We start from the raw sequence: 16,342 nt of genomic DNA, 5'->3' as shown, positions 1-16,342 counted from the left end.
CTTACTCACAGCTTCTAGTTTGTGATGCTCTGTAACTGTTGCCTTTGGTATTCTGTGGTGTTCTCAGAAAGTGTTGCTCACCCCAAATTGTATGTTTCCTGGAGTGTTAAATCAAGAACACACCCAAAGGAGCTGTCACAGAAAGGAGTTTACTTGCAGCAAATAAGGGAACTGGGTGAATTGTGTCTGAAGTTGTGACTACTCCAACAAAGAGAAATGGATATCTTTATTTTAGTGGGAAATGATATACAAGAGGAGAAGGTCTTGCTGTCCTTGGTAGGAATAGCCACAAGCCTTGTAGGTTCGAGCCAAAAACATGTATTACATATATTGCATCTTATAGTAACAGAACTTAAGCTCATCCTAAGCTGGGAATCTTAGGGTCAAAATAAGGGGAAGGTGATCTTTGGACTCCCTCTGACCCATCTAACCAGGCATTGCCCTGGGCCAGTTCAGGGTTGTTGATAATTACATTCATTCAGGAATGTAACTGACAACCTGAAAAGCAACTATGGAAAACATCAGGTGCTTTGGAAATTTTAGGGTTTTGAAGTAGAAATCGGTCACAAGAAAGACTTCTGAGCTTTGGGGGACATTTTTCCAGTGGCAAAATGCTTCATCCATGCTGACTACAGATATTCCACTGCAGCTAGCCTCCATGGCACCTGCCCTTCTGCTAAACATCATGATAACTTCACATTGTGTCACTGCTTTCCGTTTTTGCCACTGACTTCTTATTGTTCCTGGTTTCCTCCCAAGGGGAGAGACTAGCATCTTCCCTCTTTTGTGAATTATGCTTTCTTACATACTTTGACATAATCAGCAATTTGTTCCACATTTCATATATTCTCTTTTGAAAAGGAATTTGTCAGTCTATTAGATAGGAGCTCTTCTTTCTCCAAGTTTCTTATTTGTTCTTTCTTATCTGCTTTTTGTCCAACCTACATGAAGACTTAGAGGCAATAACACTAAATCATGAACACTGAAATGTAAGAAGAACTAGATTATTTTAGCACAGGTGAACTCACATTGGTAGCATGTGGAAGATTTGGGGTTTTAGGATAGCAGAGGATGAGCCATCCAAATTTTCTTCATGATGTAGGCCTTTACCCATCGCTTTGTTCCTCTTGCCTATTCATTCTTGAGAAAAGATACCAGTAGTGAAAAAACACATTTCCTTAGTTTACTGGGGTCAGATCTCAGTCTGTTTGAGGAATACAGACAGTTCATGAATCTCTTAACTTTGCTTTATAACAAACACTATGAAATTAATCTCTTAAAACATTTATAACTTTTTTTTTAATCTTATGATTTTGTAGGTCAACCATGTAGTTCTGCTCAGCTGAGAGTATTTTCTAGTCTCTGCTGGGCCCACCCACGTGCATGTGGTCAACTGCTAGGATGGCTTATGTCTGGCTCACTGAAGTTGATCTCACTTAGTGTCAGGGTCCCTTGGCCAGCAAGTCAAACCCGGACACTCGTTGTCTTTGTGGAACCTTTATTGTGGAGAAGACACAGCAAAACCTGTGCGCGCAGCAGCCACAGCATCGCGAGGCACGCTCTCTCACTCTGAGACACGCTCTCTCTCTCCCCTCCCCGGTTCTCTGGCTCCCTTATATATTGGGTAACCTGGCCAATCAACGTAAAGGTCACCTGTGCATGCAGCGGGCAGGCCAATCATCACACAGATCACGCGCTGTCCACGCGCCATCCACGCACCCATGGGCCAATCACAGCAGACTTCCTGTGACTTGTTTTTTCTAGCACAGGAGGAAGCAGCAGTCCGGCGCCGTCCGTCTAGGGTGTGGGATGCAGGCTCCCTACAACTTAGTATGTTCTGTTTCTGCTCCTTGTGGTCTCTCATCTTCTGTTCATCTAGCCAGCACTGTTCTCAATGATTTGAGGCTTATGCCAAAGAGAAATTTATGTGGTACACAGGACTTCTTCAAGCATAGATTGGGAATTCATATATCATAACTTCTATTGCATCCTATTTTATAAACAAGGCAATTATAAATTCAAGGGAAAGAAAATGGATCCCCTTCCTAATCCAGATATGAATACTTAGTCACAGAGACTATAAATTCAGGGTGGAGTGGAAAGTTGTCATACCGAGCAAGACGTATCTAAACACAGCTGCATGGAAGATTTCTGTATAATGCATTACAGTGTGAACAGTTTCCAAGTGTGGTTGTTTTTGTACGTGTAAGTCTGATATTGTTCTTTTCTAAAAGATTTTTATATTTACTTCAAAGAGTGCCCCCATACACAAACACACACATATAGACAGAAAGAGAAAGAAAGAGAAAAACAAAACTTCCATATCTTGGTTTACTCTTCAAATATACACAAAGTCAAGGTTGGCCAGGTCAAAACCAGGATCCAGGAATCACAACTAGGTCTCTTATGTGGATGACAGGGACCCAGCACATGAATAAGGACCTGGATTGGAAGTTGAATGACTGGGACACTTGGTATAGGATGTGATTGTGCTAAGTGGAGGCTTGCACTACTGTTTCATAATGCTCACCTTGGATTTACTACTTACTTTTCATAGTTTTGGGAGAAATTTTATCTGGAGTTCATCTTACAATTTGTCATGAAATCCAGACTATTGTTTCAAAAATTAAAAAAAAATTTAAAAAGGCAAATACAAATTAGTACACTTCTCTATATCACCTGAGCAAAAGAAAGGGCAAGGAGAAAAGCATTAGACAATAAAGGCAGAAGTTACGGTTATTCCTGTCATGTCTGGGTAGACGAAGAAGAAAGCAGCCACTTGGTCTGCGGCCAGTTCTGGGGGTATTTATTACTCATTTTGTTTTATGCCTTCCTTCTTTCTTTCCTCTCTCTCTTTACCTGGCATTTCAGATCACTTCATTACCTTGTCAGCATATTGCACCTGCTCTGCTCAACCACATTAGGTTTACAATCAGTACAGCTTATTGCTTGTACTTGCTGCTGGATAATATTGGAGGATGACACCATTAGGTGTGTTGCACACTATTGAAGGAATGATGCCATGAGGCATGATGGGTGCTGCTAGAAATATGGCCCCACTGAGCAGTGGGAGCAAATTTTTAACTATGTGTTCAAATCCTTGAACATGTCAGTCACTTTCTTTTACCTCCTTCTCTTCACTTACAAAATGGTTTGTATAAGCACAAACTTTTCTAATGTCTTCTTACTTAGTGAAAGAAGACTCTCCTTCTTAACAGCCTAGAATGCATTTAGAGGTGCAGATTATAAAGCCAGAGCACTGTAATCAAAGATTATCTACCTCTTGCAAGATGAATGATTCAGCTTGTATTGCAGATTTCTTATCTATAATAGGAAACTTGTTAGCTAGAGTGGTTGTAAGAATTTAGTAGGACTTTCCCATGCTTAGCATGAGGCCTGGCTCATAGTTACTTGGGTTCTGACATTTCAAGAATGTCTGCTTGATCAGTTGTGTTGAAATTCTTTTATATAGTGCATTCTTACCTTCTATTGTCTCAGATATGTTTGGTATTTTTTACTTTTCATTTTTATTTTGACACTGTAAGTGACAGCTTGCTACTTTAAATGATGTAAATTTTAAAAAAATATATGCTTTTTTTTTCTCATGTGCTTTTGTATCTTTAAGAATTTAATTGTTTCAATTCATAATAGGAAAGTACTTTTGATAGGGCCGTTGTTATCTTCTTTGTCTATAGCTAAGTATGGACTTACAGTCTGTTGATAATCAGTTTTATTCAAATGTGCACCCCCAAATTTCAGTGGCTTATACAAGGACTATTTGGATCATTTCCCTGCTGAGAATCAAAAAGGATTAATAAGAGACTAAGATGCACCACATGATTGAATTTAAATTTTTGTTTGTGGGGCTGAAGTCGTGGAGTTGCATGCTTGCAATGCCCACCTTCCATATGAATTCTGGTTCATATTCTGGCTGGTTCACTTCCAATTCAGCTCCCCAGATATCCTCCTGGGACTGCAGTGGGGGATGGCCAACTGCTTGGACCCTTCTACCCATGTTGGAGACCAGGATGGAGTTCCTGGATCCTGACTTCACTTTCAATGTTATGACCATTTGGGGAGTAAACCAGCAAATGGAAGCTTTGTTTGTTCTTTTTCTTTCTGTATCTCTCTTTCAAGAAAAATAAATCAATCTTTTTGGAAAGGGGAAAGATGTTTAGCATGCTGGCATTGTGGGAGAGTGAAATAAACTGCTGCCTCCAGTGCTGGAATCTTGTATCAGAATTCTACTTTTTGTCACAGCTGTTCCACTTCTAATCAAACTCTCTGCTAGTCTATCAGGAAGAGCAGCAGAAGATGGCCCAAGGACGTGGGGTCCTGCTACCACATGGGAGCCCTGGATAAATGTTCAGGCACCAGGCTCTGGCTTGGGTCAGCTCTGAACATTGCAGCCATTTAGGGAATGATTCAGAGGAAATGTCTCCAACTGTGCTTTTCAAATAAATGAGTGAATCTTTTAACAATTGCTGGAGACCAGCTCCGCCTAAGTTCAGAATTCAAAAAGGACGTGTGGAGTCGGTGAGAAGGAAGATGTGGACCACTATGGCTTGATGCTCATAATGGACAACCCAAAAAGCTGCCTTTTATATGCAGAAATCATCACAAGCTTTTGCATAAGTATCCAATTGTTTCATTTTTATTTCATGGTTAAAAGAATGATTCAAAACATTCTAAAAAAATTGGCATAATCCTTTTACTTCAAAGAAAACATTCTCAGCAAGCCATTACTCATTTAGACCTGCAGTCACAACGCTGAGACCAGGAACTCCTCAGTTGGCCACAAATGTGGTTACATAGTGACAAGTATTTTACTTAAATCCAAATCAACTTTTACTAAACTTAACCAATATTGCTGAAAAAATTTAAGAATACAAATTGATAAGAAAGTTTATAAGTGAAAGGGATTTATAAAGGAATGTGTTATAGATTCTTATTAAATCTTAGAATCGGGCCTGACACGATAGCCTAGCACTTCAAGTCCTTGCTTTGCACAGGCTGGGATTCCATTGGGCACTGGTTCTAATGCCAGCGGCCCCACTTCCCATCCAGCTTCCTGCTTGTGGCCTGGAAAAGCAGTCAAGGATAGCCCAAAGTCTTGGGAGCCTGGGCCCACATGGGATACCTGGAATAAGCTCCTGGCTCCTGATTGGCTCAGTTACTGCCATTGCAGGCACTTGGGGAGTGAATCATTGGACAGAAGATCTTCCTCTCTGTCTCTCCTCTTCTCTGTATATCTGCCTTCCCAATAAAAAATATAAATCTTTTAAAAAGCCTTATAGTCAATCATACATTAACTACCATCACCTTCATCTTCTCAATCACCTAGTACTGATTCAATTGTTTTTTGTTCTTTTGCTAAAGAGCAGTGGGAAGGATCAGGGCAGCCTGGCCTTCCTATGAATGGAGGGCCTACATAAGGTAGAAATTTTACACCATTTTTCCCTAGGGTCTCATAATATTTATCTCCCTTTTAGAAAGTGCCCCATATGCTTTTTGCTTTTTGTGGTGGGAAGCCAAAATGACTGTGTCATTCTATGTATTGCAGCAGTTTGAGGCTGTGTGGCAAATAAATTCTCTGTACCTCCATAATTGCCATCTGTTTCTAAGATATTATCAAGCCATTTCTTTAGAACATTATGCATCTTAGGGTAAATTCCAGGACAAACGTGGGCACATAATAAGATGTTTGGGAACAATGTGGGCTCAATTGTACTACCATATGCTTTTAGCTGTGTCTCATTGTCTTAAGTTGCTAAAGACCCTTTTACCATAACATGACTGATAAAATCAGTTTCAGGTATTAGACCAGTTGCAGAAATCATTCCGCAGTTGCAGAAAAACAGCATCACCCTCAAAGGAATTCCAAGAAATATTAAAGAGGTGATCGAGTGTCCATACAATGGGGTGAGGCAGCAATGTTATTTTTTTTAAAGATTTATTTATTTATCAGAAAGTCAGATATACAAAGAAGAGGAGAGACAGAAAGGAAGATCCTCCGTCTGATGATCCACTCCCCAAGTGACCACAACGGCCAGTGCAATGCTGATCCAAAGCCAAGAGCCAGTAACTTCTTCCAGGTCTCCCACATGGGTGCAGGGTCCCAAAGCTTTGGGCCGTCCTCGACTGCTTTCCCAGGCCACAAGCAGGGAGCTGGATGGGAATGGAGCTGCTGGGATTAGAACCGGTACCCATATGGGATCCTGGTGCGTTCAAGGTGAGGACTTTAGCCGCTAGGCCACACTGCTGCTGGGCCCTAGGCAGCAATATTATTAAAGCAACATTCCACCAGGTTTTGTCATGCAGATTGAAATTCCTTGTAGCCTCCTTGCCAACAAGGGAACCATTCTCCTTACACCTTTGCATCATTTGCCCCAACTGCATAGCTCCCAGTAAAAAATAAATTTTGGGTGGTCAGTACTATGGTATAGTATGGGGGCAGGGAGCTGAATGGGAAGTGGAGCTGCCGGGATTAGAACCAGCACCCATATGGGATCTGGGCGTGTTCAAGGCGAGGACTTTAGCTGCTAGGCCATGCCGCTGGGCCCTATAAATAGATTTTTAAAAATTAAGTTTGTTTACATATGGCAAACATAATTTCAGGTCTATTTCTTTGGGCCAACCAAGTCATGTGACCATATCGAAGTTACTGACATGGGTGCTATTTGTATGTATGCCTGCAAAGTGTAAACGATACTTAGACATGAATATCAGTGAGATAATGCGCAATCCACCATGCTGCCCCATTAACACCTGATCTTGCTTAGTGTTTAAACCATCACTCGGTATCTTCATCTTAATTGGAACCGGAGACACATATGGATCTGTAACCTGCTTACCTTTGTAATAAATTTAAAACAAACATTCAAACAAGGATCATTTCGGAGAGCCTTTTGAATATACAGATACTAAGTTACTGAGACATTTGGTATTAAAATAAAAAAATAGAAAATGCAAAAGAATCTTTTCTTTTTTGTAGAAGGTATTGTTTTAAAAAGAGATATATTGGGACTGGTACTGTGGATCAACAGGCTAATCCTTTATCTTTAAGCACCAGCATCCCGTATGAGCACAGGTTTGTGTCCTGGCTGCTCTACTTCCCAACCAGCTTTCTGTGCTTGGCCTGCGAAAGCAGTAGAGGGGGCCCAAAGCCCTGGGAGCTGCACCTGTGTGGGAGATCCAGAGGAGGCTCCTGGTTCCTGAATTCATATCAGATAAGCTCTGGTCATTGTGGTCATATGGGAAGTGACCCTTCAGATAGAAGATTTTTTCCTCGCTTTCTCTCCTTCTGTGCCTTTCCAATTGAAAGAAATAAACCTTAGAAATGAAATATATTATAATTATATATATTAATTCATATATTAATTAAACACAAATAAACATTATTTATAAATAAATATTTATGTATTATTTTGGAAAAAGTTTTTGCTTGTTCACACATGGAATAAACTACTTGAGTTTGAATAAATATAAAGAAAACAATTCTTTTTAATTTTTATATTTATTATGAATTATTTTGTATGTTAACTCATATATTCATTCATCAATTCAATAAGGATTTATAGTGTCTCTCTTACATGATGTAAATTTTGAGACATAGTAATGTACAAATGCACAGATAAGAGTCCCTTACTTGTCGAACATTCGGTTTATTTCTGTCCATGTTTGAGGGCAAACCAGATCAGAGAACAGCTTTGGTAGGTAGAGGGATTCAGAGACAAGCCCACAAGACAGAAGCCAGAGGAAATTCCTGTGGCAGTCAGTAAAACAATGGAGCAATGCATCAGAATTTACTGGATTTCAGAAGGAATACCATCCCCACAATAAATCAGAATGTACACAGCACAGACAATGACACACACTTTGTCATTTGTAATTTCAAGGAAGGTGAAAACAGAAAAGCCATAGGTGCTTGCCAAGGTGTGGACTTGTTCCTTTCCTCCCTTCTGCCTCCTCCTGAAGCTGGGGGACTTGAAAGAATGTCTTTCATTTCCTTTGCTACAATATCCTAATGGCTAGCACATTGCAGGGACGGATCTGTGTTTACCCATTGTTCTCTCTAGAAACAAACACATGAAAAGGGCTAGAATCAACAAGGTGGCAGCTTTTATGGAGCTACCTGATGTCTTTACATATCAAAGCACTTTGAAAATACAGAGGGACACAGAGTGAATGAGAATTTGAGAAAGAAGAAACAATTTTTTGATCTACCTGAAAGGCAGAGTGAGAAAGAGAGAGAGAGAAATTGAGAAATTGATTGGGTTAGATAACGCTGAAGTCTCCCACATAGGTGCCAAGGGTCGAAGCCCTTCAACCCTCACCTGATATCTCTCAGGATGCATTGTCAGAAAACTGGATCCCCCAAAGAGGCGATGTGTCTCAAAGTGACAACTGTGAAGTGGGATGCAGGTGTGAACTCAGTGTGATAAAATGGCTATTTGGAAAAGTGTGCCAATAATTTGAATGCTGCCAAGTGAGAGGCATGGATGCAAGCTAGGGAGTCTTTGAATACATACCCCCAGTTTTTATTCCATATGCTTTTTCTGCCCCACCTTCCTGTTTTCTCTCCGGAGGTGCTTTTCCCTTCTCTCTCCCTTTCCTGCTCACCTGGTCTCTTCACAAATAAACTTTTTTTTGTCTGCAACAGATTCCCGGCTTTTTATTTCTATACTAAGCTGAGGAAAGAACCCACCGGGCATTTCTGTTAACACATGCTAACAAACATACTAAAATAACAGATCACAGGTCCAATCAAAGCAGTACATAGGGACCATGCTCAGGGGATTACCTGTCCTGGATGAGCTAAGAGTCAAGGTGCCAGAGTAACAGGAACACCTGACCAGAAAGAGTGAGCCCCTGCTTCATGGGTCTTTTAAAGGGGCTTGTGAGGGGAGTAGTTACACAACAATGCAATACCATCCCCTCTCAGTTGATAGGTGTTCACTCCTGCTCACCTGTGACTCACCTAAGTGTTGTGGGTTAAGAGTTAATTGGCGCTCATTGGGATGGGCAGGAACAGGAACTGGGCTTGTAGGTAAAAAGACTAATTTAATTGGCCTGGCTGAATTAGGATATGGGGGGAAGAGTACACAAGGAGAGGTGAAACACACACACACACACACACACACACACACACACACACACACACACACACACACACACACACACACACACACACACACACACACACACGGAGGGGTTATTAGGGGAGGGTTAAGCTCCTCAAAACACAGAGGCAGAAGCCATCTGCTTTCTTACCGGTGCACCAAGCTGATGCGCAGCTGATGTGAGTGGTATCTGAGTTGGATGTGAGTCACAGCACCACAGGTTGTAAGACGATGAAGGTGATTAGTTTCACATTGAGGAGTTTCCATGAGGACAGGGACGGGGGCAAAGTGAGCTTTATTAAAAGCAAGAACCTTCTTGCTACAGCAGTTAGGAGGAGGTCAGTAAAGGACGAACTGCCCTGGAGTTTTCTCTTTTTATCTGTTTGGCTTCTCTGCATCTTCTGATTGAAGAATTCTGATCTATTTATACCAAGGTCATTATTGAGAGCTAAGAGCCGATTCTTCCTATATTTTTCATTGCTTCCTAATCATTTTGTATATTCATTGTTTCTTTCTGTCTCTTCTTTGTTTTGTTGTTTCTGTGGTGCTAGGGTTTGTATCTCTTGCTCTTTATATATCTGCTCTGTGAGCTTTGCACTTTCACGCACAGACATCTCACGTTGATAGCTATAATTTACTTCTAATGCAGAAATGCTTTAAGCATTGCCTGTGGTTGGTCTGGTGATGATGAATTCTCTCAGTATTTGTTTTTGTCTGAAAAAGATATTTCTTTTTCATTGATGAAGGATAGCTTTGTTGAATATAATATTTACTGGCAGAATCTCTTTCAGGACTTTGACTACAACATTTCATTGTATTCTGTTTTTTAAGGTTTCTGCTGAGAAGTATACTACTAATTTAATGATGCCTTCCTTATATGTGATTTGATGCTTTCTTTTGCAGTTTTTTGAAATTTATCTTTATCTTGATCTTTGGTAGTTTGAGTATAATGTGCCTTGGGGAAAAATCTTTTTTGGTGAAGTCTATTTAGAGTTCTTTGTGCTTTCTGGAGTAGGATTTATTCCACTACTTAGGAAGATTTCATATATTATTTAATTAAACAGGTTGTCCGTGCTTTTTTCCTGCTCTTTTTAAGGTGTTGCACAATGCAAACATTCTCTATTTAATAGCATACCTTATGGCACATTGAGTTTCCTCATTCTTATTAATTCCATTTTTTTCTTTCTGAATCTGACTTTTTTTAGAACAATTGTTCTCAAGTTTAGAAAATCTTCTGCATGATTGAGTCTATTGAAATACTCAATTGCATTTTTAAATTAATTACAAGGTTTCTTTTGACATCTACCTCTGCTGATTTTCTTATTCATATCATGTACTGTTTTCTTCATTTCAAGAATTATTTGTGTTCTCTTGCATCTCAACGGGTTGCTTTATGATTGCCATTTAAAGTCTTTTGAACATTTCTTGGATTTTCTTTAAATTGGGACAAATTTCTTGGAAATGCTCCTTTGATGGTGTCATGCTTCCTTTATTTTTCATGTTTCTGAGACTCTTGATGTCTGCATATTTGGTGCAACTATTGCTGTTTTACATTTCTTGAAGTTACTTTCACTGGAAAATATATGTGTGTGCTTATATTTGCTTATGTATGCACTCAATGAGTAGATGCTTTGGTTTGGTTTTAACAGAAACTCAGGAATGTATCATCCGTGTGATCCTTCAGCTGTAATCAATGCCAATGCAGTTTATGACCATCTCAATTATTTATAGGCTACCATACATCATGGAGGTAGATGTGCAACTTTGCACCGAACATGCAGTTTCAAAGGTGTATGTTATCAAGCTCTGCAGAGTTGAATATCAATGGCACTTTGGGTTTGTGGTTGTGGTAGCCTAGATCCTGGTCATAAAGGATATAGAGGGGATTGCCAAGAGATTGTTCAGTACATGTGCCACTGACACCAGTGCTTATGCCATCATAGTTACAATGCTATGGGACATAGAGAAGACCTCTTAGTACCGTTGGAGGAGCTTGAGTAAATCAAAGGTTACTGTTTCTGGCAATATAGTAATAGAACTGCAGGATGCAGACAGACTGTTCCCATTTTCTTTTAATATATTCATCCATGGATGAACATGGTGACAGCATGAATTATGCAATGGCAACCATCGTCCTGATGCTATAGGATATAAACTGCTTTATTCAAGTTCCTATGGGGTGAATGAGGTTGATGTTGTAGCATGTGCTTCAACAACTATGGCCCTAGTGTGGGTACAGGATATCTATGGGACTGTCCGTAAATACCATGAGGCAAAACACAGTTAATGTAAATGAGATTTTGTTTTTTTAAATAAAAGATTTGTTTTGCATATTTAAAAGGAATTAATAGAAGTATGGAAAAGCCAATCATTTATCCACCAGTTCACTTTCCAAATGGCTCCAATGGTTAAGCCTGGGCCAGTCCAAAACTAGTATCCAAAACTCCATCTAGTTTTCTTACATGGGTGATGGGTGGCCAAGTATTCAAGTCATATTCTGCTGCTTTTCCAGGTGCATTATCAGGGAACTGGGTCACAAGTGGAGCAACCAGGATATGGATGAACACTCATTTGGTCTGCTTTCCACAATACTGGCCTCAACAATTGAACTCTGAAGGAGGAACTCCAGGAGGTTTTTCTTTCCATCCATTACCCTGGAAATCTGTTTGAAATTCTGAGTGTTCATGTTCCCATCCAAATTTCTATGTTGAAACTCTAACTTTCAACATAGTGAAGGCTCTCCTCTCTGTTATTGGTGTAGTGTTCTTGTCGAAGAGCCCGCAGTCACCTGCCTTGTCTGTGTCCCTGGTGAGAGCATCATGATAAGGTATCACCTGTGAGGAAGCCAGCAGTCACTAAATGTTGAATGTGTTACTTCTCTGATCTTGGACTCACCAGTCTCCGGGATTACCATATATGCATTTATGTGGTTTATAAACTGTATGGATTGTGGTATGGGAGGACCCAATATATAAACTAATGTAGTATTTAAATGAAGTAGAACTTTGCTATCCCTAAAGGCATACAGAGATTGTTTTAAAATTGTATTTCTTTTCTTTGGGGGAGAGAGATCGGGATAGATAAGAAAAGGAGGAAAGGATGTTTTCTGGCTTTTGGTTTGAAATAGGTAGCTCACATTCACTTTCTACAGGTTTGTTCCTGCATGGGAAAGGTCATTTAATATCTACAGCAGGTCATCTCAGACAAGCTTTTGTACATACCCAGGCGGGTGCATTTGGATCTTCATTTACATTTTTAGAACTATGCAGGTTAGGTTTATTTCTAATTTTACTTATTTTGTTCTGAGGAAGAAAATGGTACATAATGCATTTAATCCAAGAATTTTGTAGATTTTGACTCATATCAGTTCAGATGCTATCTTCAAAATGTAAGCCTTGAGATCACAAAACATGGTGTTGTATTACAAAGCAGCAATTATCTGATCCAATGTTTACAGTTGTTTTCTCAGAAGATGGCTTCTTTGTCTTTCGGAGGAATGACAGGACTGTTGATGAGCTCTCAGGGCAGGGGCTGAGAGGTGACTCTGAGGTTAATACTCATGACAGGGACGCTTTAGGCTGAACCTCCAACTGGAGAGTCCCCTGAGGTGGATTGTGATGCTTTGTTTAACAAAGCAAACTGAGTCCAAATTCTTCATTACCATATTCATAAGTAACATATTTAGTAAGATGATACGGCGATAATAACAAAAATAAATAGTGAATAAAGCTCTTTCCACATCAATGGTCCCAGCACACACAGTACAGTGCGTCAACTCATTGGTAGTCTGAAATAAACAGCTCAAAATGAGTGCGCATGTCTTCTTTATTGCTAGGTGAGACGCCAACTAATGGAAACCTGTGGTGGCCAGAGTATCAGTGACAGGTTTCCTGAGGGAAAATGCTGGGTAAAGAGAAGACAGTGCTGAAGTCAAAGGGATTTAATGTCCAAAATTTATTGTATGCGGTTCTCTTACTTAAAGATGACAGTAACTTTCATTTAAAAGAAAACATCAGTTTCAGGCATCGGGGTACAGCTGTTTAAGCTGTGGTTGGAGATGCTGAATCCCATAGCAGGGTGAGTTTGAATCCCTGTTCTTCTGTTTCTAAGTCCAGTTTCCTACTAATCTACCAAGTGCTTGGTCCCTGCCTCTCACAAAGATCAGGTTCCTAAATCTTAGGTTTGGCCTGTCCCAGTCCTGGCCGCCATGGCATATAAGGTAGTGAACCAACAGATGGAAACTCTGTCACTCAGTTTCAAGTAGGTGATGATAATACATAAGTAAACACTAAAAAAAAAGGCATAAACAATATTTGCTAGTATTAATTTATCCAACCTGTTCTCATTTTCATTCTTTCTTTATTTTTTTTTTAACATTTACTTATTTTTATTGGAAAGGCAGATAGATAGCGAAGAGGTTAGATAGAGTGGCTACAATTGCTGGAATTGAACCAGTATGAAGCCAGGAGCCGGGAGCATCTTCTGGGTCTCCTGAAGGTCCCAAGTCTTCTGGGCATCCTTGACCTGCCTTCCCAGGCCACAAGCAGGGAGCTGGATAGAAAGTGGGGTTGCTAGAATATGAACTGGTGTCCATATAGGATCCTGGTGTGTGCAAGGTGAGGACTTTATTCACTAGACCATTGTACCAGACCCTGCATTCTTTATTTTTATGTATCCATCTTACTTTATGATACTGCAGCTAGATTATGAAGACATGTTGTTACAATCTGGTTGAATATTGCTTTATACCCTATTGATTTTATATTCTCCTTTGATTTTCAGTTTGAGTAGCTTCTACACATGTAGTACTGCCAATTATAGGTATCCAAGGATATAGAATATAAACCTTTTTCATTTTTGCCTTCTGATGCTTTCACAGGTAGAAACGTATTTGAGACTTACACATTAACACAATGTAAAGCCATTTCCTTGCCTTATAATCATGTCTGAAAGAATTGATTTTGTTTCTTGTTGAAGGAACTAATAGAAACATGTGATTCACTTTTTTCATGCAGTGTTCATTTTATAAAATTGGGAGGAAATGATGATGTGATAAGAAGGGAATTTCTGAAATCATCAGAACATATCATTACAGGGAACATAAACTGTTGTTTTTCTTCCCCAAAGGACAAAACAGAAAAGAGCTCAATGGTCCTCTGTGGAGGGAAGACCCGCCGACTCCCATTTGGGATGAGCATAATGCCTGCAAGGTCGGTTGAGAAGATTGTGCTAGCACAGAAGAAAATCATCCTTGATTATAAGATGAAGATCAGAGACAGGCTGGATTACCACGAAGCTTCTGAGAGGGGCTCCAGTCAGGTATGTTGAGGCATGCTGTTTTACTCTTCTCTCAGAGCTCTGTTACTCACAGAAGACACACAAAACCTGGATCTGCCCTCAGAGGTGGAAATCACATTAAAACTCACTTTAAAAATCAGTTAAATTGATTTAAATGAGAGGGGAAGAGGAACTGGAGATGGGTTTTGAGGTACTGGATATGTAAGGAGAGCACATTTTGAATTTTTTCTTTCCCAAATGTCTGGGGTAGGGCGGGATGGCCCACGCTGAAGTAGGAATCCTGAAATTCAATCACTGATATTTGTTTTTAAATACTCTTCATGACTACAAAAATTAAATAATCTGTTCTGAAATAATTTTCTAATAAGATGTAATACTCTGATGTCTCTTATTTTATCTTTTAGCTATGAGATGATTTTATTCAACTTAAAAAATTTCATATACTATCTCATCTTAACTCTCACATGGCTTATCCTAGATCATAATAATACTTAGGCTTCTGAATTTGCAAAATAAAATAGAAATACATAATAGGTAGACCGAGGTTTAATAGAAATTTCCTTCGGTATTATATTTTGATGGTTCACAAGAAGTATAATTAATGAAAAACTAAGTAATGGTCAACTCTGAAAAATTGCATCTATTGCAGAATTCAAGGTAAAAAGAGATGTTGCTGATTTTTATCTTTCCTTTTTGACATTGGCGCTTTACTTCAAAGAAATAGAGCTATTTCACATATTTAAATCAGTCTTTTGCCTTTAGAAGTCGCAGCAAGAATGTGGAAATATAAGACAAGTGAGGGTGGAAGAGGTTGGAGTAAGTATAGCCATAAAAAACCCATTAACCTAGGGAACTGTGGGAAAGCAGCCAGACAGCCAACCTCATTCCAGTGTCTGTCTCTCTTTGGAACCCATAAAACAATATTATTCCATACATTTTTTTTTTTACAAAGTGCGAAAGTTTACTTTTTAAAAGCAATCGCACAAATTCACTACAAACAACCAAGAGCAAACTCTCCTGCTTCTAAGGGCATCAAAGAGCATCTATTTTATGGGAAAAGCTTGTTTAGGTCATTTTTTTCTTCTTCTAGCTGGTGTGAAAACTTGGGCACATTAAACATGCATTGTGTTTTGGAACTTACAAAAATGCTGTCTTTAAAGAATCCTATTTTAATTCTCTTGGTTGTTCAGCATAATTGAAATAAAGCCGTCAAACACAAACAGCTTGTCAAACACTTCTGGAGGTTTCTCCTGACTCAGGCGGTAGCAATGCAGTGTGAACACTGTAATTCCTCCTCATTTTGTAGAATATGTGCTCCGTGGATGATCAATGCAAAGAATCTTTAAATGAATCCTCATGTTTTCCACATAACTTGTATTTTCATAGAGAAAATAAGTAAAACACCTATGAAATCATATTATTGGTATGCTAATGAGTACAATGTTAATGATACTAATGATGGAATTGATGATAATCAAAATATTGTCCCTTATATTTGTGGAGTTCTGACAACCTGTAGTAGTTATTATTTATCATGTATGCGGTATGATATGTATGCTGCCTAGCATGTAACCCATACACATTTGGTATAAAACAACCGTTTATTATAGTCGTGGAGTCTGCTGGTCTGTAATTGAAAGGACACAGTATCTGGAGTCTCAACTGGAATATTGCAAGGCTGAAAGGATGGAGTCTGATGGTACTTTCCATTCATCTTCCTGGTGCTTAATGAGACCTTGCTGGACTTTGAGCTGAAACACTCTTAGTCTATGCAGGATGCTATAACAAAATAACTTAGAATGGACAGTTTATAGTTCCGTCAATTTAGTGTTTACAGTTGTAGAGTCTAGAAGATATCAGATTAAGGTGATGACAGATTTGGAGTCTAGTGAGCACTTGTCCTTGGACTCATATGATAATAC

The 16,342-nt window shown here is 39.3% G+C and overlaps 1 long non-coding RNA gene across 1 annotated transcript in view; it reads left to right on the top strand.

Annotated features, from left to right (window-relative positions):
* Nucleotides 1-14,387, top strand: part of LOC121156740 — a 119,509-nt gene extending 105,122 nt beyond the window's left edge. Inside the window, exon 3 of the long non-coding RNA XR_005883919.1 lies at nucleotides 14,250-14,387. This is a non-coding gene — a long non-coding RNA (uncharacterized LOC121156740). The remainder of the gene's footprint in view (nucleotides 1-14,249) is intronic.
* Nucleotides 14,388-16,342: the final 1,955 nt, after the last annotated feature.

This window comes from Ochotona curzoniae, unplaced genomic scaffold (genome assembly GCF_017591425.1).
Source record: "Ochotona curzoniae isolate NIBS_2020 unplaced genomic scaffold, NIBS_Ocur_1.0 contig_3498, whole genome shotgun sequence".
Taxonomy (NCBI): Eukaryota; Metazoa; Chordata; class Mammalia; order Lagomorpha; family Ochotonidae; genus Ochotona; species Ochotona curzoniae.
This window is presented reverse-complemented; position numbering and strand designations above follow the sequence as displayed.